Here is a 27,378-nt window from a genome sequence, read left to right on the forward strand (position 1 = left end):
GGGGTGGTGTCCATTTTCAAGTCTAGTTGTTAGTGGCCAATTACCATTGCTTGTTCATGACATAATCTCCTTTGGGTGTGAGGCTACATAATCGTTCCCAAGTCACTACAAGGTGTAAGGTGGTTAATTATCTTTCTCCTTCTCCAACTCACTCCCCCATTTTTTATGCTGTTGTGTATGTGTGTATTTTATGTGTGTGTGTGTGTGTGTGTATCCTACTTTTCTGCCCTCAAGGAACTCTCAGGATGACTAATATATAAAGTGCACATAAAATTAAATTAAAAATGGCAGGTCAGAAACCTACAAAACATGTCTAGCATTAATTGTACTCGCCCAAAGCAGGTGAAATAAAACATGTTGTGCCTGGCCTCCTAAAGATGATGAGAGGCCTGCCCTGACAAGCTTCACTGGGCAAGAAATTCTATCATGAGAGATAGAGAGAGCCCTGTGCTTTCTAGCTCTGCCTGGAATTCAGCAGTTGAAGTAGGGGGCCTCTCCCAATTATGTAAACATGCTAGGAAGGTTCTTGTAGAAGCTGTAATTCCTTTCAATGCCATGGAGTTATGACTATCTCTGTAGAGTTTTAAAGGTTGACCACTATTTTGAATTGTACCTGAAAAAATATGGGGAGCCAAGGAAGCTTTGCAGCAATTATGCAATATGTAATATGTTTTCTGATAGAAGCAGCAGCTAACCACTGAACTGTCACGTTCAAACTGCCTTCAGAACAGTTTGCAAAACAGCACAGCATGTTGCAGTGGTTAGGTAGATGGTGGCCAAATTGTAAAGCCATGTGGCAATTATATGTTCTTACCATTTTGTATATATATTCTATTTGCTATGGATAAAAGACTTAAAAAGTCTTTGTGTTTCTTGCTTTTCATAAGAGCTAAAATTATTTACAAGGTTACGTTTTAAATTTTTTAAAAAGAAAACATAAATTCTGGAAGTTGGAGAGAACCTCAGCGGTCATCTTCATAGTAGTGCATATCAGTTTTTCTAGCACCCGTCCTCAAGAAATGGGATCTAGCCATTTACCATTCATGTCCAGATTATATTACTGTGATGCAGTCTACATGGGGTTGCCTTTGAATGGGATTGTCTGTCCTAGAATTGATTATGTTCTGTTTCAGCATTTCTTCAACTCTGTATTGGATCCTTGCTAATACGATGTCTTTGTAAACTTGTATAAACTTGTATTTATTTATCCTATGGCATTGTTTATGGAAATATCCTTGATACTGATTGTACTAATCTCACACTATGAAATCTGCCTTAAGTCTCAGTGAGAAAGGCGGACTATAAATGACATAAATAAATAAAACAAATAACAGTTCTTTATTGGTTGCCACTTTGCTTCTGGGCTCAAATCACATTGTTATAATATGGGTATCCATTTTTTTTCATTAATGTGCCACATGATCTCCAAGCTTCTGCATCATGTACTTGCCCCAGGTCTTAGACACTCAATAACTCCAATGTGGCAACATTGTCACGGAATAACAGAGTTGAGAGGGTCCATGCATAGCATATGAGTATTGGACGTGACTCAAATTTAAGTACATTAGATGTTTTAGTCATACTTATTTTCCTTTTGTCCATAATTCTGCATAATACCGCAGCTTCATGATGTAATTCTGGTGGAATTAAACTTGAACCTACAAATTTTTTTTTTGCTAAAAGTCACAGGTGGGCTACACCCTGGGTCAGGCAAGCCACATTTGGCCTGTGACCTCCATGTTGAACGCCTGTGCCCTATACCACCTGGAATCAGAGTATACAAAGGAATACCAAGCAGGCAAACCCCCAAAGAAAGGTGTAGATATTATAAATACAAATAATAATTAAAAATCTTGTTACATCTTAATAAAAATCACAATTAGTATTTATTGATATGAATTTTGTATTTAACATGGCAGTCTGCCTCCTTTGTCTCCTGGCTAGCTTGGGTTTTCCCCCTTCCCCTCTTGCGCCCTTTCCCTCTAGCCAGAATCTTCCCATTTCCTGCTTCTCCCTTTTTATACCCCAGCTCCACACCTGTTCCTTGAGTTAAGCTCCCCCTTCTCTTCTCTGTTCCCTGCTTTCCACAGCCATGCTCTGAGTAAGATGTAGTTAGTTTCCAATAATTTTGGAAGAGAGTTCTCTAACATCTGAAGCCACTCCCTGAATAGGTTATGTGGGATGCCTAGATGTTCTGCTATTCACATGGGGACCTATTTAACCCTGCCATAGGATCACCTGCCCTCAGGCTCTTCTCTAGGCCACAGTTTTCATGGCCAATTAATTAACAGTAATATTAACATCGTGTAGTCTAAGCTTTTGGTGAGCATAGGAGAAAAACACTATTTGATTTAAGCCATTTTCTTCTCCAGGGGCGATTTAGTTATTACAAATGGTTTTTTTTAAAAGAAGCAACCTACTTTTGAGAGCTTTATGGATAACTTAATAGAACTGAGGTAGCTTTTCCTGTCATCTGTTGCTACTTGCACAGAAGGGATGTGAAAGTCTAATGACCTGATTAGTTACTCAGTGTATCTATTTGGGGGAGTGAGTAAATTGGCAGGACTTGGTGACCTACGCCAAAGGGAGTACTGGAGCTCTGCCAGCGAAGGCTTATCAACCTGGCCCTGAGGGCTTGACAACTGAATTGCCACTGTGGCTCTTTCCTCTGGACACCAGTAAGGTGGCTATTGAGCTTTATTTTCTTGCAATTCTCCCTCTCTCCTGTTGATAAACTGTGATTTAGCTATCAGCAAGCGTTGGTATTAGGAGAGGGATATTGTACCTTTCAGAGTTGCACAGAAGTGGCGGCTTCTGTTACTATAACTTTGTGACCGGGAAACCCTTAGGGGGTATCTGGGGCGAAATGCAGTGGGATAAAGTGTCTCACGAATCTGAACTAATCAGCCAATTATTCTGTTACTGGTGTCTGATTTCAGTCTGGTGCTGAATACTGAGAGTGATGTACAAAGAACTTCCTTCAAAAATGAATGTGGCCATTTTTGAGGTAGAAAAGTCACAATTAGTTTTTTGCTATTTTTAATTTTCATGTGACTATAACCTTGGGAATAGGAAGGTGTGTTTATATGATAGGAACGGCCATAGCTTTGTATGCAGAAGATCTGTGGCTGAATCTCACATCTGTAGTTAAAACGATCTGGTAGTAAGGGTTGTTAAATATCTCAACCTGAGATTTTGTACATCTGCTTCCAATCTGTGTAGACAATACTGACCTTAATAGACTAGTGGTCTGACTTGGTATTGGGCAGTTTCATGAAATCAGACATCGAACAATTGCATCTTCAAAAACTATATACATATGGTAACTTGTGATTTTATTACATGGGGGAGTTTCACGTTTGTCACACAAAAAGAAAAAAATGTTTGTGTGAAATACGCTGAATTTATTATGTATAGTGAATATAAAGATAGCAGAGTGGCAATCTCATGAACACCTGTGAGAACTATGCTACACTTTGTACTTGCCAGCTTATGCTGAAACTATTTTAAACAAACGGAGGCTTTTTTCTAGCGTGTAATTAAATTCTGAACTCAGACATGTAAGAGAGTTTTCTGAAAAGCACTGTTAATGTGCAAAAAGCATAAATCTCCATTACACTGATATTACTGCAGCCAGGGATTGCATGCTTTACAATTTTCTGACTAGCAACTTAGCCAAGCATAGTTGAAAATAACGTTAATGACTGCAAACTGTTGCAGAAACCTTTACTTTCCCTATTCCTTCCCTCTGTAGCCGGCTTTTCACTACACAGAACTATAGTTGGTTTCCTTCAGCTCTCTGGTAAAGAGAGAAGAAGAGCAGTAATAGGCAACTTGCTTTCTTTGCCAAAAATATTGAGTGTTAATCATATTCTTTTAATATTATAGGTTTTTAGTTTGTATAAGCCACTCACTGAGGCCAAAAGCAGAATGTATATATTTTAAATAATTAAATAAACCTCTGTCATCTTATAAATGCTGCTCTAATACTGCATTTCTGAATGCCTCATGTCTTTCAGCTGCCATGAGTTGCTGTCATTGCAGTTAGAAGAGCACTTAATGAGAAAGTACTCACCCTGCCGTATAAGACATATGTAGAAGTCTCTAACTGAGTGGGATGAAAGCGGCAATACTGTCTCTACAATTTTAGAATGTTCCTAGAGATAGAGACCACACAGAACTACAGTTATGACACAAATGAATATAGCTGAATCCTGATAGTATCTGTCTCACTAGGGTTGCCAGCCTCCAGGTGGTAGCTGGAGATCTCCTGGAATTACAACTGATTTCCGGGCGACAGATAGCAGTTCTCCTGGAGAAAATGGGTGCTTTGAAGGGTGAACTCTATAGCATTATACCCCACTGAGGCCCCTCTCCTCCCTAAACCCCGCCCTCTGTAGACTCCAACCCCCAAATCTCCAGAAATTTTCCTACCTGGAACTGGTAGCCCTATGTCTCACACACATTCTCTCGCACACACGCTTCTTAAAGCAAAGTTGCTTAGGGTGTGTGTCACTTTGAGTGCAGAAGCAGCACATTATGTGGTTTACTCTTTTCTTTCCCACTGATCCTCCACTCCAAAGTTCACTTCCCTGAAGGACTTTTGCTTATGGAACCCAAGCACATTTACTGTCACAAACGCATGGGTAAGAGTCGGCAACAGCCATTCACGTGCATTCCCCATAGTGGCTCTCAGCTGCTGGAGTTGGTCAGGAAAACCTCCATGCTTCTGTCATTTCTCAGAATGTGCAAGAACAGGCATGTTCAAGAGGGGATTTTAAAAGCGTTTAGAACCATAATATAATGGAACAGCTCAAGAGGCCACTTCTCTGCGAGATAGTATTGTAGTTCATTGCATGTTAAGGGATTTTTCCCTTAACAATAAACCCCAGCCAGGACACCCTACAAATTATTAGGCAGACCATGCGGCACGGGACTCTGCTTCAGAGTGCTGTGCTGTGCAGACTTTGAGTGTGCAACATTGCCCTTTGGTGGCAGGAGAGACCCAGATGGGCACTTAGCACTGCCAAGGAGCTTCCCCTCGGACAGGGTATATAACTGGAGTGCCTTGTACTGCCCCAATGTGCTCTGTGGATCAGCTGGCCAAGCAACTCTGGAACTTATTGCAGGATCTGAGCCCTATGCAGCAGTAGCAGCCACAGCCGCAGAGGATAGATCAGTTACAGTAGCAGAGCTCTCCCTCAGAGCAACTGCATGTGCCAAAGAGGGGCATGGGGGTGAGACTGAGGAGCCTGCCAGGGCACACAGGCATGGTATTTGTGCTGTTTGCCTTTATGACAGATTTCTGTTTTGCATCTGAGGGCCAAGCTACACATGACGAATGACACTTGAATGGCAAGTGTATTTCTCCCTGTTCACTTGCCCTCCACTCAATCCACTTGCCGTTCAAGTGTCATTCGTCATGTTTAGCTTGGCCCTGAGTAAATGATGATTCAACAGGGAGACCTAGGAGCTTGACTGTTGCCGTTTCTGCCACTCTGCCCAGTTACGGGCTACGGACTGCCTCCTGGAGCATCCTTTCATGGGTTGCTTTTTAATCTGGGAGTCTGTCTCGCTCAGATGCATGCTGTCCTAAGGACAAGCTCAGCCTGTCTCCCCATGGTCCCTGGGAGCAGCTCCCAAAAGTAAAGGAGCCATACTGAACAGATAGAGTTGGCAACCCAAGTCATTGGACCCCTTCATGATTGACCCTGTCTGTTTGTGCTTTGAGACTAGCTCCAAGCCCCTCCCTGCCCCACCTCCTCTCCCATCTGTGACTTTCCCTTAGGGCTGCCTCTTTGCATATCCAAGAGAGTAGGTTTTGGCTCAGGGATGTCCATGCTGGATAGGATGGCTGTAGTTGGTTTTTCAGGTGCCCCTGGCCTTCTGTGTTGTTCAGCTGCAAAACATAGGTATCCAGTGGCATCTTGGCGGCTGATCCCACACATAGCACCCCTACTCTGCTGGCTGCTGTGTGCAGTATGTATGGGGAGTGGGCTGGTGGGTAGTCCAAGGGTGTGTGTGGCTGCTCTGGGAAGGGGGGATATTTGGGTCTCATACTCTCCCACAACACTTCTGGTGCAAGGGCAGATGTACCCAAGGCAGATGTAAGGGAGCTGCTGCCATAGGTATGGTGAGGATGGGGGTGGTGGAGCAGTCTCCCAGCCAAACCAATGGATATATGTGGTGGCCCATGAGCTAAGTCATCATGTTCCCCCTTATATTGTTGTGTGTGGGGGGGGTGGCATAATGTTTGCTCCAGGGCTTTTGCCTGCTTCTCACCTCTTTTCATGTGGGGATGAAACCAGGAGCCATGGACATGCTATCCCAGTGCCTTTCCACTGAACCATACTTCTGTGTGCAATATTCTCTCCCTGGTCCCATGTGGCTGGTGGTGATGCCACGGCTGCAGTGGGGTGCCTGGAGTTTCCTGGTATGCTCACTTTGAACTCCTCTTGGCCCAGTGGCCAGAATGCTGATCTTGAGTGGGGATGTGTATCAAGGCTGGCCTCTGTCTTTTTTTGTCTTCCTATTTTCGTACTTTATTCATATCATGAGAAGACAATATTCTCTGGAAAAGTCAATAATCCTAGGAAAAGTGGAAGGCAGGAAGACCCAAAACGAGATGACTTAACTCAATAAAAGAAGCCACATCCTCCAGTTTGTAGGATCTGAGCAAGTCTGTTAATGATAGGACGTTTTGGAAGTCATTCTTTTGTAGGGTCGCCATAGGTCGGAGGCAACTTGAGGCACATAACGTACACACATTTTTACTTTTAAAGAGGAAGAATGTGTGTGGCTCAGAGCAGAGATGTTTGTATGTGGGCAGCAGTTTTGCTGCCAGTCAGGTCCTTACTGGGGAAGGGGAGGGCATCCAGTCCACTGCACAGGTGCCCTTCGCTTGTGAGCTGGGGAATTGGCCTCTCAAGTCATGTGACTCTGTTGTGGTTGCCCTGTTGCTGGCTCTTTCCTCCCTGCCTGTTGACTCTCCATGGAGGGTTGGAAGTAACATCAAAGGGCAGTGGCCAGATTAGTGGTTGGTGATTGGCTGCTTCTGAGTGTGCCACTCCCAAGGGCATCATTAGCTGCCATGGGAAGATTGGTGGATCTTGCTGGGGTTGCTGTGGACTCGGGAGCCCTTGCTATGTCATCTGTGTCTTCCAAAGCGGCATGTGTTGTTGTTTCCCTCTGCGGATTGTCCATAGAGAACAGACCAGTGCTGCTACAATTGTGCTGGTTGCCCTAACCCTCTCCTTGGCGGCCTTCAGAATTGTGCTGCCCATTCTTGAATAAAAGCCTTATAGTTACAGCTATGTTAGCTCATAAAAACTGTTTTTTTTTTAAAAAACCTTTTTCATATTCCTTGTTTGCATGAGTTCAGGCTTGGCTCTTTTGCAAGACTGATTGTTGGAACAAAGTGCCCAATGATAAGTGTTCCTGCTGGCTCTTTTACAAGTTATATATGAATAATTATATATTTGGAAAAGTTGTACTCTGTAAGCCTTTTTAATAAAGGCATGCTTCTTTTAACATCAAAATCCCTTTCACATAATGTACAATCATGCAGGGGGGGGGGGGTCTTGCACTTACATTTGCTGCTGAACACTTAGCCTCTGATCTACAGCTGAGAAACTTTGGCATGCTTTCCAGGAACCTAGGATTTTAGATGGTTTGGAATGTATGCCACTAGGCTGTTTCATTTCACTTACTGGGAGGTTGTAAACAGTGGCTTTGGTCCATTAGAATTACATATAAGCATTTAACTCTACAATCCAAAAGTTGTCCAGTTAAATCTGTGCTGTAGTACATGTTTAGATTATGGGAAGGTATAGACTTAGCAAAGAACTAGTGAAATAACGGAGAACTTTTACAATACTCATGGATAGTACATGTGTCATTTTTCTACAGCATGTTACAAGAAAGCAGCCATAGGCAATAGCACATATTTTGCATGCCTCATGTTAAGTCGCTGTAGCTTCTTCAGGTCAGAAGATCTTGTGTTGCACGGTTACATACCAACTCTACCTGGGATTCTGGAAAGCTACTTCCATAGTATTGGCCAGACAGACGCAGGAGAGAGAGAGACTATCCCAGTGGTTTAGTTGATAAAACAAGAATGCATGCTCAAGATCTCTTACTAGTGCATAATCAATCTGTGTTAAGTGACTTCTGGGCAAAATTCAAAGTGGGCCTGGCCTACTCAGTTATTTTAAAGGTGGTCCCAGCCTACCTAGTCATTATTATCTTGTGGTCTCATTTTAATATTTTACCTATGTCAGGGTTCTTGGTATTCAAATTTTTACTTGTGACAGGTTAACAGAAACAGAATAGTTAGAAAATTAAATTTCATTTTAGTGTTTCATTTTAATCAGAAGATTTTGTATACACACTCACTATTGAATAGACTAGAGAGTTACTGGTTCTGTAGATATTTTTGAGTTCTTGTTTTGTGCTTCTACCACATCATCATCATCATCATCATCATCATCATCATCATCATCATCATCATCATCATCATCATCATCATCATCATCTCTCCCTGCAAGGAGGCTCAGGGCGGGTTACAACTGTGTAAATAAATACAAAGGATAAAAACATTTTAAATACATTAAAACCAGAGTTCTCAATAAACATACGTTCCAGATCCCAAGATGGAAGCCCCCTCCATTCTTTCCTGACAACCATACAGTCCTCGTACTAGTATGGATTATGACAAATTTATAATGATAGTGTCATATAATCTGTAGGGGTCTACTTTCTTCTTGAATTAGGATTCCACCTGTGAATCTGTTTAGGAACATAAGACATGCCTTGCTGGATCAATCTAGTATCCATCTCGTTCATCATACTTCCTAACCATCAGTAATCAGCAAGTACTAGGTAAAGGCATAGAATCCAGCTGGTGGATCCCTGGTGGATTGTGGTCTGTCTTTTTATCAACCCTGGGCTCAGAGATAGGCTAGTGCTGTGACAGGCAGTTCCTTATAGCTCAGTGTGTACGTTCATCATGGTAAATTCCCATTCAAAGCCACCATGAGGTCTCCTAATTTGAATAATTTATTACAACTGTATAATATGGATTTTCCAGTTGCATTTCTTTAAAGTGGGGTTCTGAGCCCTCTGACTACAGGCAAGCATCTGTTAAACAAGCGCTGGGCTTTCCCATTTGGCACTTTCCAAGAAGAGGAATGTGGTGAATGCAGCTGCAAGATGGTACAGGAGACAGTGCCTTCCTGGCTGCTATGAATCTGGTTTTGCAGCACAGCAGAGCTTTGGTTTCTTCCTGTAAGTTTCTGTCACTGTAGCTTTCTTCCTCTTGCACTCCCTTTGCAATGTGTACTTTCCTAACCCCCAAATACACACACTGGTAGTAAAAGTCTGTTTAAGGAAGGATTGCTGCAGTGTGCTGTGAAAGATGCACTCTGAAAATGGGGGGGAAATGCAGTGGGAGGAACAGAGTCAATATAGAACTCGAAGCATTGGTTGCGGTTATCAATAGCCTTTTATTTATATTTAAAGGAACTGGACTTGGAGATGTTGCACAATAGTGGAGTTATGGGAAAGCATCTAGGAGGCCTGATTCTCAAAGCTGACATTTTTACACCATCTGCTTCTACATAGATCAGTGTAAAAAATAACAGAAAATACTGTGGAATTTTAAACTGATTAATGGGGCTTGAATTAATCTCTTTGGCAAGTGTATCATTTGTGCAAGTGTGAGGCTGCAATCCTATACACGCTTATTAGGGAGTAAACCTAGTGGAAAGGAAGTGGGAATGGAACATACTTGCATAAGATCGGGCTCCACCGAACCATGCAAGCAGGAAATATTTGGCTAGCCTAACGTTGAGGCACGTTGAAACATTTCTGCCTGCCCCACTGCTTATCCCCAAGGCTGAGTTTTCAGTATTTTAACTTTTTATTTTGTTTTGCCTATTGCTTCTGACGCAGACGCACCATTACTGGCCATGCTTATAAAAGTAGGGACAAAAAGTAAACGTCTCTCTCCAAGTGGGAAAGTCAGTCAGCACTATTCCTGGCAAAAGAGTGTTTCCAGTAACGTGATCGGGCTCTTCCCCTCCTGACCTTGTAGCTCGACGGAGATGCTAATGCGTGTCAAAGCAACTGGATCCTCTTGCCAACCAAACATTTGGACTGAGTTATGGGCAGTCACAGAAACACACATACACAGAGAGTGTTGAATTACAGGGCGGTTTTTAAAAAACTTTATTCGCCTTATATGGCAACAGGAAATGGGCGTGATCTAGGCCTGCTGTAGGGTGGGGGAGCCTGATCTGGAGGCAGTTGTGCTGATGAAGTGGAAGAGCTGGTTTTCCCTCTCTTGCACGACATATGTGTTTTGCAGGAGGGTGCTCTCAATTGCCTTGCCTGTTGTGCAATCCCCGCCGTGAGAGAGAGAGAGAGGGCGAGGGAAAAGGACTTCTCCCTCCCCAGCGCTGCAGCGTCTCTTCGTTCGTAGCGAGGGTCCCCCCTCCCTCCCTCTGTTCCCCAAGCTGTGATCTCAGATCTGTGACTCAGAGAGACTTGCAATCCTGACACTGCAACGTGTGGTTGGTGGAGAGAGCGAGAGCGAAGTGGGGCGCTGGGTCCCGAGCCAGGTACACTGCAGGACTTTTGTGCGCAGAAGGGAAGCTGCGAGCAGCGTGGCTGACAACTGCACGGAATATTCGCGGTTGCAAGAAAACTTACTCCTGGCTTTCCGGGTAGCCTTGTGGAGATCGGCCCAGGCTTTCTTGGGGTGTGTATTTTATTTTTCGGAAGGGGATCGTTCTAGGGGATCTAAGGCAAAGAGGACTGACGGGAATTTCCTTTTATTTCGCGCATGAGAGGAGGGAGGTAAGTTTGGAATCGAGGGTGCTTGCAGGGTTCAGAGGGCCTCTAATTTTTTTGCAACGCCCAGCACCGAAAGGAACCGCAGCCGGTCGGAAGGAGGGGACGAAACTGTGGTCTCTTGCAGCCGTGAAAGATTTGCAGTGAGGGGGATCGAGTGGTTGGGGGAACTTTTGTTCGCTTTCCTGTGTCTTTAAGCCGTGTGCATAATGCGTGCGTTGCTCTTGTTTGTGCAGCTACGCAGTTCGGCGCTGCTAATGGGCGGCCGCGGCGAGGAGGTTTCCTCCCTTCAAAACGGGGAAATAAGATCTACGCCGAGTGGTGTAGCTAAAAATCCTCTTCCCTCGTTGCTTTTGAAAGCTGGGAAGCGGAGAGAGGAGAGAGTTCGAATCGCCTTTGCTTCTTGATATCTGATGACATTTTCTTCTAAAATGCGTCGCTATTTCACCTCGTCGTCGTCCCCCTCCCGGTGATTCCGCCTCAGTTCTGTAGTCCCCAGGCTGTTCAATAGAACTTAACAGGAAGGGGGCTAAAGCGTGCTTGTGTCTGAGGCAGGTCAAAACCTTGAGAGATTTTAGCCTCCCCTTCCCTCGGTTAGTCGTCTCTTATCCCTAGTTACCGGATGAGTCCAAACCAGGGTGACATCGTTCTCCTTCCTCCCCCCAACACAGCTCTAGGAAACTCCAGTATAGAGTGTCTATGTGTACATGGGGGCTGCAAGTGCCATATAAATCTTTGGGGTTAACCGAAAGTCACACTTCTGTTAATTCATAAGCATAAAAGTTGTGTGTGTGAACCATGTAGTTCATGCACTCGGGCTTCTAAGACCTCGAATGCGTTGTGCAGGAAATCGGATTACAAGATAGGATGTTCCTCTTTTTTAATAGGCCTCTTTTTTGTTTTTGAAAATACCATTGTCTGGTTGGTACATAAATTGCATCGTCCCTGCATTCCGTGGAGACAAGTCAACAGCACAACTGACAGCGGACCTGTAGAATGTATCCCTCTGCAAATGAGTACATCGACTTGTGTGCACAAACCTTAAAGGGTTGTTAAAAGAACCAGGTGATTTCTGCAAGTCAGAACCCTGATCTCATCTTGCTTCAGTGGCCGGTGGATTGCAGAGGTGGTAGTAATGTTGAAAGCTGTGTCTAATCACAGTCATAGTGACTTGCCAGGGCGTATGGCCATCCTTATTGCTGGTGACATCATCAGAGCTGCTCTAGTTCCTGTGGAAATCAATGAGAAGTTTGCTATTAACCAGAGGTACATAATTGGCCCTTGTACTTGACAGTATTGCATCCCAGAAGTGTACCTGGGTCTGGCTGTGGAACAGGCAACTTCTAATATAGACCTAAGAGTAATAAAGGCTCATTGAGATGTTACTATTTTGGAAATACCACAGGTATTCTCCCTGTGTGCCTCTGTGGCCATGAGCTCTGTTGTGTGAACTGCGAACTCATGTAAGTAACTTGCCGATAGAAGCATTTAGTTCCAAATTTTTAGGGGGAATTCGAGAATAGATGCGCTGACCTGATGTATTAACAGTTCACATGTAATTTTCCATATGTATGCAAATAACTTTGGAATCGCTTGAATTAACTGTGTGGTTCAGCATCACTACAAATAGCAGGGAGTGGCTGAGAATATAGGCTTCTCCTTGTATAATATATTGAGGAATTGATAGTGACACTGAGACTGATCTCATGCACTACAGTGCTGGCGCAAAAATGCTTTCTTTTCATATTACATCTACAATCTGCCACACACCAACCCTCTCCCCCCAAGCATCCATGTCAGTCTTTGGGTCTGCTTTATTGTTCACCAAAGAAATGGAATTCAGATTGTTTCTGACAATTGTTAGTGGTTGTCCATGAGATCAGTAAGAACAGACAAGACAACTTGCTACCCCAACTCCTTAAGTACCTTCTGCAGTGCGCAACCTCCGGGAATGGTTGCACGTGTCTAGGATACCTTCTTGATTCAAGCATGGCCAGCCCTTCTTGCAAGTCTTCTGTGACAGACATGCAGAAATTTCTCAGTAGACAAGTTGATGTGGAAACAGTTCCATCCATGTAGAAAGTTTAGGGTAATTTGCCTGAAAGGCAAATGCTTTTCAGGTGTGGAAAAACGGGAAGGGGGAAGGATAAACTTCAAGAAATATCTTAGAGTGTGTGTGAGTTTATGCTCAAAAGATGTGTGTTCTGTAAAGAACCTGATCAAATCAAAAGCATTCTTATTCCATACGAATTATGGAAGTAAAGTGGGGTAGTGATTTGTCACAGAAAAGAGATGCTGTATGTTCTGCACTGATAACCTTATTTTAAGATATTTTAGTATCTCCAGTGGTCCATCTTCATTAGCACCGGAGGGTGGGAGTGGACTGGATTTGTGATCAGTCTTGTTTTTGTGCTGATTCTTTCAAAGACTCATTTGGAATGAGGAAGAGAGATGATGTTGTATTCTCATAGGTGTGATTGCAATGACTCCTGGACATATTCCTTCTTTTCAGAAACTGTACACAGCTTGCACAGGCTTCAGGCCTCAGGTCACTAAAGAATGAACTTGATGACAGTCTGCATTAATATGTGGGTGTTGCTTGTTTCTTGCCTGCAACATCCCGGTTGCAACTCAACAGCATCTCCTCCTCCTCCTCCTTGTTGAGAGACTTTGTTGACCGAAAGTATACAGCTGTGTTCCAATAGAGTGTTAGGGAATCTTGCTGTAGCACACCAGTGCATAGATGCAGAGCCATGGAATTAATTTTGGCACAGAGAGAGAGAGAGAGGGCTGTTAACATGAGAATGATATCTCTGTAGATTTGGAGTCAGTGAGGTGGCAGGTGAGTGGATACATAGTACCCATAAATGGCTCTAGGGCTTATCCTCTCTTTGTTTTTAGTGAATATAGTTTTTTCCTATATTGAGAATTCTTCTTGCAATAGTTGGTGTAGCTCCTGAGGGGACTCTTTAGCTTGGAATCGTGAATGTGCACTCATGTGACCAGTAGAATAGGCTTACATAATGGTCATCTTACACCAGGATTTCCTGTTTGTTTCCTGTATGCTGCAGGAATTGTCAGTGTTTGTTTATTAAGCTGTCTATCAAAGGTTCAGAGTCTTTCTCAACCTTTAAAAAATATGGGAAGGTGCTACAATACTGTGACTTGCTCTAACTCTGTAGTCCCTTGTCCCAAGCCAGGATCCATTTGGCTGCCTGCCTTTGATTTCTAGATGCTTGGTACTGCCTGCCTATCATGATTTTGGCTAGGTGTTACAGGGAACTGCAGTATTCCCCAACCTGTTTCTTCCCCTTTTTCCTGTCAGTAGCCTGTGTACCACTTTGCTGCTGAGGGGTCCGTTGCCTCACTTCAGGACACTGGGCCCTGTGGCACTTTCAGACCATTGCATGCTGTTTATTAGGGTTGATTTGAGTGAAATGAAAGGAATTATATATAGTTACAGAGAAAAAAGTACCTATTTGATCTAAATCAGGTTTCTGATTTTGTTGTTCATGAATTTCCTGAGCAGGAACATGGTTGGAACAACAGTTTAAAAACTGTAGTTTAAAATGTTTTTTGGTTTGCAGTTGGTTTCACTATGAAATGGAAAGCAAAATGTCTGTATTGTTTGGTTGATAGTCCTAAAATTTCATAATTTGCTGTAGTAATTAGTACATGGCTGGTTGCATCATATTGACTACAGTAGTCAACTGTCTTCCCCCGATCTATATATAGAAAAGAATTTTAATGATGTTTAAGAGATTATTATAAATTGAGCTTTAAGAGGTCTATCAATTTTAAAGTGTCTGTGCTAGATTCCATTTTTTAAAAGTTAATGTTTTAAAAGTTACTATACTAATATTGGGTAAATTTGAATTTTGAAGTGTTTTTAATTTATTTTTAAAGAAGTGACTTTAAATCATGAAAAGTATTGATTTTAATCCACTGTATTTTGTGTTTATTGAAATCCTACAGAAGATCAGAAAGGGAACTAATCTGAAATTCAGACAATCTTTCGTTTGTCATGAGAGGGAGTAGAATGTCTACATGCTACAGTTGTAGAATATGTGCAGAACTATGAATAAGTACAGGATGGAGATATTGTACATTATGAATATGGTTTAGCAGTAAAACTAGGGTCTGGTTTGTAAGAAAGAATATTACTTAGTCCCTCCCATGACGCTATAGTAAAGGATGTAGAACTTCTGCTAGAATTAGTGCCAATAGTTAAAAATAAGAGACTTGTATTTTGGTGACAGACATGAGAAGTGGTGGTTTGCCAGTCCTTTTTCGACATCGTGGGGCTAGCTTTACCTCGCTCCCACGAGTCCACTCTTTTTCTTAACTCCGTGGCGCAAAATTACTCTTTTCTTTTATTTTAAAAGTCCAAATTTAGATTATTTTCTCAAAATTTAATATTTACGATATCCAAAATGTCGGGCATCTTTTCTCTATGGTCTTATTTGAGACAAGCGCCCTTACCCTTATCCAAGATGTCCTACTTCCGTTTTCCTTGAAGCCAAAACTTTGCCCTTCTTCCAAATGGCGATATTCCACTTCCGTTGTTTACAAACCGCTTCTCGCCCGCCTCTTTATGGTTCTGACGCACTTCCTGTTCCTCTCCATTGCACAGCAGTTCTCGCGATATTAAAGCTTTCTCACAGTCCACTATCTCCTCCTAGCCACAGGTATGTAAACAATAATCGTTTTTCCGCGCTAACTTCTCTTTAAAAAGTCACTTTTTGCCAATTTATTTGCTGGAACTTTCTCAGTTATTTATTAAGTCTCTCGCAGTTTTCTAATTCTCTTTATCACTTTATTTCTTATTGTAATCTGTCCAGTACTGAGAGATAGCAATCTTTACCTTCTTAGACGTTTCTCTTGGGTTGTAATCACTGCTTCAATTATCCAATCGGTTCAAAATCCCTTCTTGAGTTGCTGAAGCTTGGGCATGAGGGTCTTATGCCAGAAATTGACTCCAGAGCCGCTGCAGAGATCTTGGCTACCCGTCTACGAGTGGGACCTCAAGGGTGGATGGGGGATCGTTGCGTAGACCCCCCCTCACACCCGAGATCAACGCACTCTCGAGGTCTTGAGCGTACTTGCTTGTTCTCCGCCTGAGAACAGGGGGTTATGGGCAGTTTGCGCCCCTCCAGCCCCTACAAACAGCGGCCCGGACAGCTCAGCTCCCTGAGCTGCGTTAGACCTCCATGGATCCCAAACCGGAAGTCTATAGTAAAGGATGTAGAACTTCTGCTAGAATTGGTGCCAATAGTTAAAAATAAGAGACTTGTATTTTGGTGACAGACATGAGAAGTGGTGGTTTCACAGAACATTTTTAGAGCCAGACTGTACATGACACCTGAAATTTAGCTTGAATTTACATGTTCAGCTTACATTGTGGTTACCATCCCACATGTATAGATTCCCTGTACATCTCTCTGATACAATCATTTAGAACAGGGGTCCCCAACCTTTTTGAACCTGTGAACACCTTTGGAATTCTGGTGTGAGTGGTGGGTGCAAGTACAAAGTAGCTGCCACAAGAGGCGGAGCCAGCCACAAAATGTTAAGGAGTGAGATCACGCATAACTCTAATAGTAACTTGTCTGCATTTCAGGCAGAAGCTCTGTTCAACAGGATGCTTTTTAAAATGATCATATTGTTTAAAAATAATTTCTTTCATACACCTTCACTCAGGCAGTGGCAATCATTGTGTTGTAGTAGCTGCTACCAGAAGGTATTTTTTAAAAATCTGCACAGCTAATGAGATCTCCAATGGCCAATCAGAAGCCATACTTGGCAAAAAACCCACCTTGGCCCCACCTACTTTCTAAAAACACTTGGCGTGTGCCAGGAAAAGAGTCGGTAGGTAGCATGGCATCCATTGGCACCAGATTGAGGACCCCTGGTTTAGATGTTCCTTTTCTTTCCCAAGGGTTCTTCTATTCTCTCCTCTCCTGTCAGTCATGGTTTGTTCCCAATTCCTCCTTCAGCAGCTGTTTGGCATAACCCTTTTTTCAGTTCACACACTCTCATTACTTCCTCTCTCTGTCTTAAGGAAGTCTTTACCACCTTAGAAGTAGGTAACAGAGGAAAGTCCTTTTCCTATACTTGAACAGAAGCACTAGTAGGTAGACAGTACACAGGTTTTTTTTTTTAAAGACATTAATCCAATCCCTCTCATGCATCCTGTCCCAGCAATAGTATCCTGGAGGAGAGTCACAGATCTGTGGATGTTTCAGTAATTTTTTTTTAAATCACATGCAGAGAAATATTTATACAAACACCTTCATCATATGAAAATGAGCACGTCTACAGATGAGTGTGTAAAGTGACACTCTGTTGCAAGCAGCAGTCATGGGCAGTGGGCTTAATATCAATCAGGTTTGGTGAATAAGGGTGGTTTTTTTAGGGGGGGATCTACTCTCCTGTGCCATTTTCCTATTTAAAAGGTCTACCCCCTTCACTTTGTTTGGCTTTAAGCTCCAGAAGGGAAAAGGATGGGTATCTATATTGTGCCTTTCTTGCTACCAGGTTGTAATGCAGCATGGGAAACCAGGAAGGGAGAGAATTTAATTTCCCCGTCTTCATGATTTAGCCCCAACCCATTGGCTGAGGGGCTGCTTTTTGCAGCTAAATTACATGCTTGGGGTCCATATCATGGATTCTTGTTGGCTTGTATAGCTTTGCCCTTTCCATAGATATGTACTGAGCACAATCTAGCCAAAATTCAACACTTTTAGACCTTGATTTTGTCAATGGAAGTCTCAAGAATGTAATAATCTTTCTTCCATTGAAAACAATGGTACTTAAAGGTACTTTGGATGATGCCCATTTTATTTATTAAATTCCCCTGAGGTGACTGACTCTTTATTTTGAGTGATAAACCTCACCTTTTACGAAATTTGTGGCTGTTAAATACCACTTCAGTCAAGGCAACTGATTGCCGCTGTATCTGGATGGTTGAAATAATAGGAGGAGCAGCCAGATAACTTTCAGCTTCTACAGTTGTGTGATGTGTTCATCTTTTTGCCACTAAGGTATTGTCACCTCAGGCTACTCTAGATTCCTTTGTGATGGCCATGGCTGGAAGCAGTCTCTCCATTTATGAGGTGACACACTGCATTCTTGTGAAACTTGCTGCATTTGCTTGTATACTATCATGCAGTCTACAGTTGGACTAGTGTAATGAAAACTTTATATGACTACTTTTCCTTGAGGATGTTTTGAATACTCCAGTGGCTGCAGAATGTTGCTACTTGGCTTAGACATCTCACATAATGTTTGCCATTTGCAGTTCTCGCTGGTTTCCAGATGAACTTTGAGTGCTGTTCGAGATCTGACTTAAAAAAAAAAGTGAGGCTTCTTTTCATGGGAACTATAGCTATCAAAATGTTAGTTGGATATAGTCCTAAAATGTAAAGTTGAGCAGGGTTGGGGGACTTAAGCTTGAGGTGAGATGCTGAAATTTTGTTTAACTTCATTAGTTGCAAGCAAGGCTGGTAACTTGCCTGAAGTTTTGAGAAAAACAAAACAGGCCACAGGAACTTTCTTCCAGTAATAATTGTTATTAGATGTCCTTTCCTGAAATATTATGACATGACCTCATCCTTCTCCCTCTAAGGGCCAAGCTACAAGTGACGAATGACACTTGAACGGCAAGTGTATTTGTCCCTGTTCACTTGCCCTCCACTCAACCCACTTGCCGTTCAAGTGTCATTCGTCACTTGTAGCTTGGCCCTGAGGCGCAGGACATCTTGGGTGATTACCTTTGCCCAATCAGGGAGGCAGGAAGTTAATTTTCTTCCTCTTTCCTGTTGGTGCTTGGAACACCCCCTTTCTCAGTTCTTTCCTGCCTCCAGGGAAAGCAGTCACAGGGGCAGATTGCTCTGCCACTTTTGCTCACTCAGTCTTCTGTACTGCCTTTCACTTTCGTTTTCACTCTTTATTTCTATTTTTCTCTCTACTCTTTCTCCCCTTGCTCACTCTGCTGCTTTCCCTTTTTTCTTCGCCTTTCCCTTGGAGAGCTCAGGGGAACATGGAGCCCATCGACTCCGACAGGAGCTTTATGGAGGGCGAGGAGGAGAACTCTACTATAGCCATACCCGTGGTACTGAACAGCGATCCCACTGATACCATCTTGCCTTCTCAGCTTGAGTGGAATCCTGGCAACTTTCCGGCCTTAGAGCTGTGTACTGGCAGCAAAAGAGGCTGAAAGAAGCAACAGGAGCCGGGATCTACTGTACTTCTCTGCTCGGAGGCAGAGAACCATGCCGAAACAGAGGCCACAAAAAGTGGCAAGTGACAGTGGCGCCCACATCAAAAGCCACAAGGCCAGAAATGATGCACTTACCATCTTCCGCCGGGAAGAAGGTATGCCAGGCCCTTCCAGTGTGGATTGGACTCTGCCGAATCCAGAACTTGATCATCCTATGACTGGTAATGTACAGGGTGACCTTCTTTCCCTTTTAAGACAGACTATGAGGGATGAAAATCTTAAGATTTTGTCAGTCCCAAACCAGGGACACAAGCGAGACAATGTCAGCTCCCCCTTCTCCCATCAAGCACCGTCGAATTGACAAACAATGGCCTACCAAGGCAGCCCAAAAATCCACTTTGAGGAGGTCTAGGGGCAGGAGCAAGATCTAGGGGTGGGGAACATCTTCCGATAGTGAAGATAGAGAGGAGGGGGAGTTCCTCTCTGCCGAGGAGGAGGAGGAGGAAGAGATCAACATCCCTGATCAACCTGACAGGTTATTCAAAGCGGAGACTACCCGTATTTATTGACCAAAGCCCAGGCTGTCCTGGATTTACAGGAGAATGCCAAAGGGGAAGAGGAGAACCACAAGGAGAGTAAGACCTCGAGACCCAGAGGGTGCAGGGAGTTTTTCCCCAGAACTGATACTCCAGAGAAAGTGTTTCTATTCCCAGAGTATTTTGAGAGACAATTAAAGGCCAAATGGCCTACCCCTGCGGCCAGTAAATCATACTCTAGCTCTGTCAAGAAGTTATATGCATTACCTGTGTATGCTAATGAGTTGTTGCAGGTTCCATGGATTGATGCGCTGGTGCAGCACTCTAGTCCTCGGGCCTGTTGGCTGAGGATGGCCAAGGCACCGTGAAAAACAACTTGGACAGGAAAGCTGAATCTGCCCTCAGGAGGGCTCATGAAGCTATGGCCATACGAGCCTCTACCACAGCCTTAAACGTATCAAGAGCCTCGGTGGTATGGATCCATAAGCTCATCCAACTGCTCCCTGGAAACCACAGAAGTCTCTTGGAGGGAGCCAGTAGGATTCTGATGGCCAACAACTTTGAGATGGGCGCCACTTTGGACACCCTGACCACTTCCTCTAGAGCTATAGTATTGGCAGCAGTCACAAGGAGACTCCTATAGTTGAGAGCTTGGCCAGTAGACCTTTGTTCCAAATTCATCCTGATGGCTTATCCCTTCCAGGGCGACAAGCTGTTTGGGGAAATGTTGGAAAAGGTTTTGGTGGAGATGTGGGACAAGAAGAAGGCCCTACTCAGAATACTCAGAGGGTCAGATAGACTCATCTTTCATACCCAGCTATTTTGTTCCCAACACTCTGGCCAGGCCTCGACAGGAACCCAGACATTCATCCTGGAATAATAGCAGACAAAGTTTCAAGCGAGGCTCAGTCGGCTCTAGGACCAACAGACCTAACCAGTTTTGAGGGGACAGACAAGACTTCGAAGCCAAAGCCCCAAAATCCTGACTCGCCTCAGGGCCTGGTGGAAGGGAGACTACTTCAGTTCCATTGAGCGTGGGTAGAATCAAAGACGGATGCAAAGACCCTCGATGTAGTCTCCAAAGGATACTTAATTGAATTCAAACACCTCCCACCAGATCGTTTCCTGAGATTTCCACTTCGCAAGAACCCCCAAAGAAAGCTTATCCTTCTGAATGCCCTACAACATCTTCTCAACATCCAAGCCATAGAACCCATTCCTTTTCAGGAGAGAGGACTTGGAGTGTATTCCCTGTTATTCATTGTACCAAAGAAAAATGGGGACTGGTGAGCTATTCTGGACTTAAAATTTGTAAATCACTTCATCAGGCAGAAGGACTTCCGTATGGAAACACTTCGCTCCATCTCGGAAGAGCTTTGTTCAGGGAACTTCCTCACTTCCATAGAACTCACCAAGGTGAACTCACCAAGGTGTATCTCCACATCCCCATTCATCCAGCACACTGGTGCTTCCTAAGATTCTATATCAACAACCTTCACTACCAATTCAAAGTGTTACCCTTTGGTCTGGCTACAGCACCCAGGGTCTTCTCGAAGGTAATTATCAATCCCATTGTTCACCTCAGAGAGAGGGGGATACACATATATCTGTACTTGGACGACCTCCTTATCAGGGTGAGCTCAAGAGAGAAAGCCCTCCAAGGCACCTGGGAGACGATTCAGTTCCTGCAACGCCATGGGTTCTTGATAAACTTGAACAAGTGCTCCATCCTCCCATCACAGAGGTTGATGCATCTAGGTTTGATAATCAACACCAAGGAAGGTTGTCTCTTCCTTCCCAGGAAAAGATCCAAAAGACCAAAGAGCTTGTCAGATCCGTGATCCAAAGCAGTTCTTCTCCTCTCAACACTTTCCAAGCTGATAGGGACCTTAGTAGCCAACTGCGAGGCTATCTATTGTGGACGTTTCCACTCATGGGAGTTTCTCTCCTTCCTCTGACCATTCCAACCCCAGATCCTATCCAAATTCAACAGTCTAGTAAAGGTTCCCTGGAAAGTCAAGGAGAGTCTCAAGTGGTGGTGCCAACATTTGTCGGGGGAAACGCTTCCTTAGTCCTCACAGACTACAACTGTTCACGGATGCCAGCCTGTCAGGATGGGGAGCGACCTTGGTGGGACAACCGATCCAGGGACTCTAGTCCGAGGAGAAATCTCGGCTCCCCATCAACCTCCTGGAGATTTGAACAATCTGATTGGCTCTCTCCCACTTTTCCAGGAGCATAACAGGCAAGGACATGCTAATTTGCATGGAAAACACATCAGCCAAGGCCTACATGAACAAACAGGATGGTACCCGGTCCTCCAAACTGCACAAAGAGGCAGTAAAGATCATGTTGTGGGCAGAAATTCACTTGACCTCCATTCAAGCAGAACATACCAAGGGCGTGGACAACTTGCAAGCCAACTGGTTGAGCAGACAGACCATTTGCCCAGGAGAATGGTCCCTCAAGCGGGAGATCTTCCAGACAATGTCGAACCACTTCAGTGTGCGGATAGTGGATCTGTTCGCTTCCCATCTAAATCATCAGGTCCCCAGATTCTTTTCCAGGTACCTCCACCCTCAGGCGGAGGGTACCGACGGTCTCATCTCTGTCTGGCCCAAGGGCCTACTCTATGCCATTCTTCTGATCCCTGTCTTACCCAAGCTGTTGAGAGAGAGCAGATCAGAACGCAGAAGTGATCCTGATTGCACCTTGTTGGCCGAGGAGACTGGTTCTCCACACTCCAGTCGATGTCCTCATCTTCACCTCTTCACCTTCCGTCTATACCGGATCTACTCCATCAGGGACTGATTTGGCACCCACATCCAGAATGACCACATAGAAAGTTGAAAAGAACACCCTGACCAAACTAGGCTACCTCACTCAAATGGTGCACACCCTCTTGGCCTCTAGAAAGAAATCAGCCATTAAAATTTACAACACCACTTGGAAAGCCTTCCTCAGATGGTCAAAGAGGAAGAAGATAGACCACCTACATCCTTCATTGGCTGTAGTCCTAAGTTTCCTCCAGGATGGGCTGAACTCTGGCCTCAAGCCGGCCACACTGTGAAAACAGGTTGCGGCCCTCTTGTCCATCCTTCCCCCGTGGAGGGCTTCTCTCTGTCTAAGCACCCACATGTACAACACTTTTTGAGAGGGGCCACCATGCTAAGCCCACCAGTTGTCCACCGCTTTCCTACCTGGAGGCTACATGCCATCTTATCAGCCGTGACTAGGCCTCCCTTCGAGCCATAGCCTTAAGATGACTGAAGTTAAAGACCGTTTTCCTTGTGGCCATTATCTCGGCCAGGAGGATCTCAGAGCTTGGAGCCTTGTCTATCGAACCTAACTTATGCATCTTCCATAAAGATAAAGTAGTCCACACAGATCCAACCTTCTTACCCAAGGCAAGTTTAAAGTTTCATAGAATACAGGGGATTAATCTCCCCTTATTCTGTCCCAGTCCATCACATCCCAAGGAGAAGGAATGGCATAATCTCGATGCGCGGAGAGCTCTCAAGTCTTATCTAACCAGGACAGAACCTATCAGAAAATTGGATGCTCTCTTCATTAACACTTCTCCCAACATTAGGAAGGAAATGTTGGCTGTAACGATCGGGAGGAATATCAGAATCTGTATCGTAGAAGCCTACAGATCAAGCAATAGAGAGATTCACAGGGGGATCACAGCTCATTCAATCAGGAGTGTAGCCACTAACACAGCTCTACACAACAACACCTCGGTGGAAGAAGTCTGCAAGGCTGCCACTTGCTCCTCGGTTTCTACCTTCATGAGGCATTACAAGCTGAACCTGTACGATTAAGGGTATGCTGCCTTCGGAAGGAGAGTGCTTCAAAATGTGATACAGGACGAGGAACTCAACCCACCCTTTTGAGAGTAACTGCTTTGGGAGCACCCAAGATGTCCTCCACCTCAGAGGGAGAACGGACCTTTGGACACTTACCGAGAAGGGTTTTTCTCTGAGGATCGGAGATCATCTTGCCCCTCCCAGGTTCCTCGTGACTATTCCAGAGTGTCTGTCTTTACGTGTTGTCTTCCTCTTTTCTATTTCTATATCATTTAGCAGGTCTAATTACCAGGTGAAAGTTGTACTCAAGCAGTACCAGTTCTTGATAATTCCGCTGCTGTTTGGAGTCACCCAAACTGAGAAAAGGGGTGTTCCAAGCACCAACAGGAAAGAGGAAGAAAATTAACTTCCTGCCTCCCTGATTGGGCAAAGGGAATCACCCAGGACCCTTCTTGGTAAGTGTCCAAAGGTCTGTTCTCTATTCCCAGACAGCTCTCTCCAGATAGTTGTCAAACTAGGTGATTGTGCGGGGAAAGTATAATTTCATATGTTTATGGATAGAGATGTGACATTGAAAAAAAGGTCTCCCTCTCCTCTCCCCCACCCCCTGGTGTCCTCATCACATCTCTATTTGTGGAGTAGACAGAAGTCGAGAATACAAAACTCTGTGAATGTGTTGCAAACATTGCTTCTTTGTAAAGATGAAAATTAACCCGTACAAGCATTCAACTAGAGTGTGCATGACTCTTGGCTATAGCACCAGCCACCAGGCTTCCATTCCTGTGCTGGAGAAGTTGAACTTCTTTGCATATCACATGACAGTAATCTCACACTTCCTTTACCAAGTCTTACTTCAGTTTCGAGTCCAATGTAAATTTAATTACTAGCCATGTACATGAGAGTGCCAGTTATAGGGTTAGTCACTAGCATACCCGTGTGTGACTTTAGGAGGGCTTGAGTGACTTGACCTTGAACTATTGCTAAATTAAATTAACCACTTTGTTGTGATGCATCATTTTGAAAAAAAATCTTTTAAAAATAAAACATAACAGAAGTGTTGGCTGGGATAAGAATAGGATGATGGGAGTCCTATCTAGAATCTTTCTCATTTCATTTGCTAAAACACCTGTTCCCAGACAAATACATATGTTAATTTCTGCATTCCTTTTTCACCTCTTTTTTTTTAATTTTTCAGAATAAAGAGGGGTACACAAAGAAGAGGGGGGGATAACAGGGTCAAAGGAACAGTAAGATTTTGCACTACTAGAGTTATTAAAATACAGAGTACACAAAACATATCTTAATCGGAGTTTCACTACAGGAGTTTTTAGAATACAGAGTGCACAAAAACAATCTCTTTCAATATTTATCCACATAGCAATAGAAATTGCAACTATTAACTATTTTCACCTCTTGATACATTTACTACCAGTTTAGGGGGGGAACAGCCTTGCGCTAGCCTGTTTAGTCTTCAAATTCTAGTCTGCCACATAGTGGAGAAACTTGTGTCTGTCTTGTTTCTCACCCTTGGCCCAGATGCTGATTTGTACTGGAGTGGAAAGTCCAAGAGGGAGCAAAGATTATCTTTACCAAGTAAATATGGCGTTACATTACTGTGAGGCCTGCATTCTTCACGCAGAAATGAAGAGAGATTTTAAACCTGGGAGGAGTCTCTAGTTTCCACAGTTCAGCTTTTGTATGGTAGTTTGTTTTGCTGTTGGTGAAACTGATGTAACCCTATATGAATACAAGTACAAGGAGAGCCGGCTCCACGTTATTCCCAATCCAGAGCCAGCTGCAGTTCCTGCATGGCTGTCATAAACATAGCTTTTTGTTGCTAGCAACTACATCCCTGGCAGCTCCAGCAAGAAGAGCCTAAAAATAGTGTAGTTAACAGCTCTGTTAATCGTTAGCACTTAACCAGTTTCCAAAAGGAAAGAATGTGTACATTTGTGTCAGAATTGTGTAGATTACTTTCTCCTGGTTCTTCTCATCCGTACACTAGACTGCTCAAATTACTAGTATTTCTCCTAACAATAAATACTTGCTGCTCACTTTAGCCTATCTCATTTGTCGGAGTTATTTCTAAAACATCATATAGTTAGCCAAAACAAATACCACAGATCTGTCTCTGCTGAAGTGAAACCTATGCTGCTTTTCAGTTTTGTAGAAGGTGGGCTCCTTTGCCCCTCTTTTCCATTGTGTACTGCTCCCTTTCCTGTATGTATACAGGGTTATATACATGATTAGTAAAATCTTACAGCGATTTATTTGGGAAGGTTCCCCCCCCCAATACTCCTATTAATGTGACATCACCAAATTTTGTTTTGGTTGTTAAGTTGAGATTGTTGGTAGGGTTGTTTCAGTTTTGTGTTATTTTTTATCATGGTCATTCTTATGATACTGTCTTAACCTCAGAATAGGACTGGCCAATTATTTGTAATAAAATGAGGGAACAGAATTCTCAGACTCTGATACTCTGTTTTTTCTTTCTGCAGTGATACCTTTTACAGATTCTAAAATATTCTTTAAAAATGGGTTATTCCTAAGCACAGCGTCTTCTTAGCAAGCCTGTACTTACAGCGTCAGACGTTGACCACTGTCCACTTCAGTTTACTTTTTCTAGCAGTATGAAGTATTGGCAACTTCTGGGGAGGCTCTCCCAAGTCCTGAGGAAGAAATTGGTGAAAACTTATGTACGAGTACTGGCACTTAAAAAAAAACCCCACTGGCAGAAACCAACAGAAATCCCTCAAATCATTTTTTTTTAAAAAAGCCACAACAAAATTGCACTGTTTACAAGCAGTTACGAAGATGAGGGTGGGAGGCAGAAGAGAGTAGGTTACCCTGACATGTTGCTTTAAAAGCACAGAACCTGTTTCTTTATAAGGTGCTTGGCTGAAAGCCACTCTCTGAGTCACACAAGTTGCTACTTTGCCCCTCTAATGCTACTATAATGTTCCTCTTTCTAATGTGTCAGTTGCTAGAGTGTGCTGAAGGGGTTGAAAGAAATGGCAACCGTGTTGTTAATGTCTAAAATAAAGAAGGGTAAACCCATATGTTTTTGTTGAAGGACATATGGCACACATGTTTGGCATGGAGCTGGTATTACCTTTTTTTTTAGAAAGGTATGATGGCATAAGAACAACATGAACTATGTTCTGTAATTAATAATGTCTCAGGCCTCTTGTCTGTGCAACAGCAAGTATTGTGGTAGCCTCAAAACTGTGAAGTAAAAAAAAGACAATGATATAATCCACATTTTGGAGACTTCTACAGTTCAGTGTGGTCTAGTAGCTGGACCGCATTAAGCTTTTGATATGGAGAAAGAAGGTGCAGATTCACCCTTAGACATGAAACTTGCTGGATGGTCCTGAGCAAAGCAAATCAGTATGGGAAGGTACATGTGTACTTTAGCATGCATTAGAATGGAACAGTCTCCTGCTTCAGGGTTGACTTTATGGCATGCTTGACTAAACTGTTGACCACCATTCTGCTAAGTGAATGAATGTTTTTTATTCCCTCTTGAATCTAGATTTTCTGAACGCTTAAAGTGCTTTGCTGCCTATTGACAAATGGAGAGACCTAGCTACTTTAGGCATAAAGCCAACAATGGGTTAATGGCTATGTGAACTAGGTGGTGCAGTCTGTGCTCCAGATTCTTGGGCACTGTTTCAAGGCAAACCATAGTTTGCTATTATAGCTGAACTGGTTTGCTCCTGGATTGCAGTTTTGGTTTCCAGGCAAACCAAATGATGTTTGGGCACATCATTGTTTGCCCAACAGAAAGGGAGGGGGGAAATGCAGCATGTATGGAGGGAACAGCAAGCCCAAGCATCACTCATGTAGATGCAAACCATGGTTTGAAATTACATCAGATTTCAGTCATTGTTCAGAATGGTGGAACTGCTGGATTTTAATTCTAATTTTCTTTCCTACTTCCTGATTGTGAGTATCATTC

At 43.5% G+C, this 27,378-nt stretch overlaps 1 protein-coding gene across 2 annotated transcripts in view; it reads left to right on the forward strand.

Moving 5' to 3' along the window:
- Nucleotides 1-10,337: 10,337 nt before the first annotated feature.
- MIDEAS (mitotic deacetylase associated SANT domain protein) overlaps nucleotides 10,338-27,378 on the forward strand; it is a 78,791-nt gene continuing 61,750 nt past the window's right edge. Inside the window, exon 1 of one of the 2 annotated variants that reach the window (XM_054970656.1) lies at nucleotides 10,338-10,857. The gene's annotated coding sequence lies outside the window, so the exon portion shown is untranslated. The remainder of the gene's footprint in view (nucleotides 10,858-27,378) is intronic. The other variant, XM_054970654.1, reaches the window with a different exon arrangement.

Source organism: Eublepharis macularius, chromosome 2 (assembly GCF_028583425.1).
Source record: "Eublepharis macularius isolate TG4126 chromosome 2, MPM_Emac_v1.0, whole genome shotgun sequence".
Classification (NCBI taxonomy): Eukaryota; Metazoa; Chordata; class Lepidosauria; order Squamata; family Eublepharidae; genus Eublepharis; species Eublepharis macularius.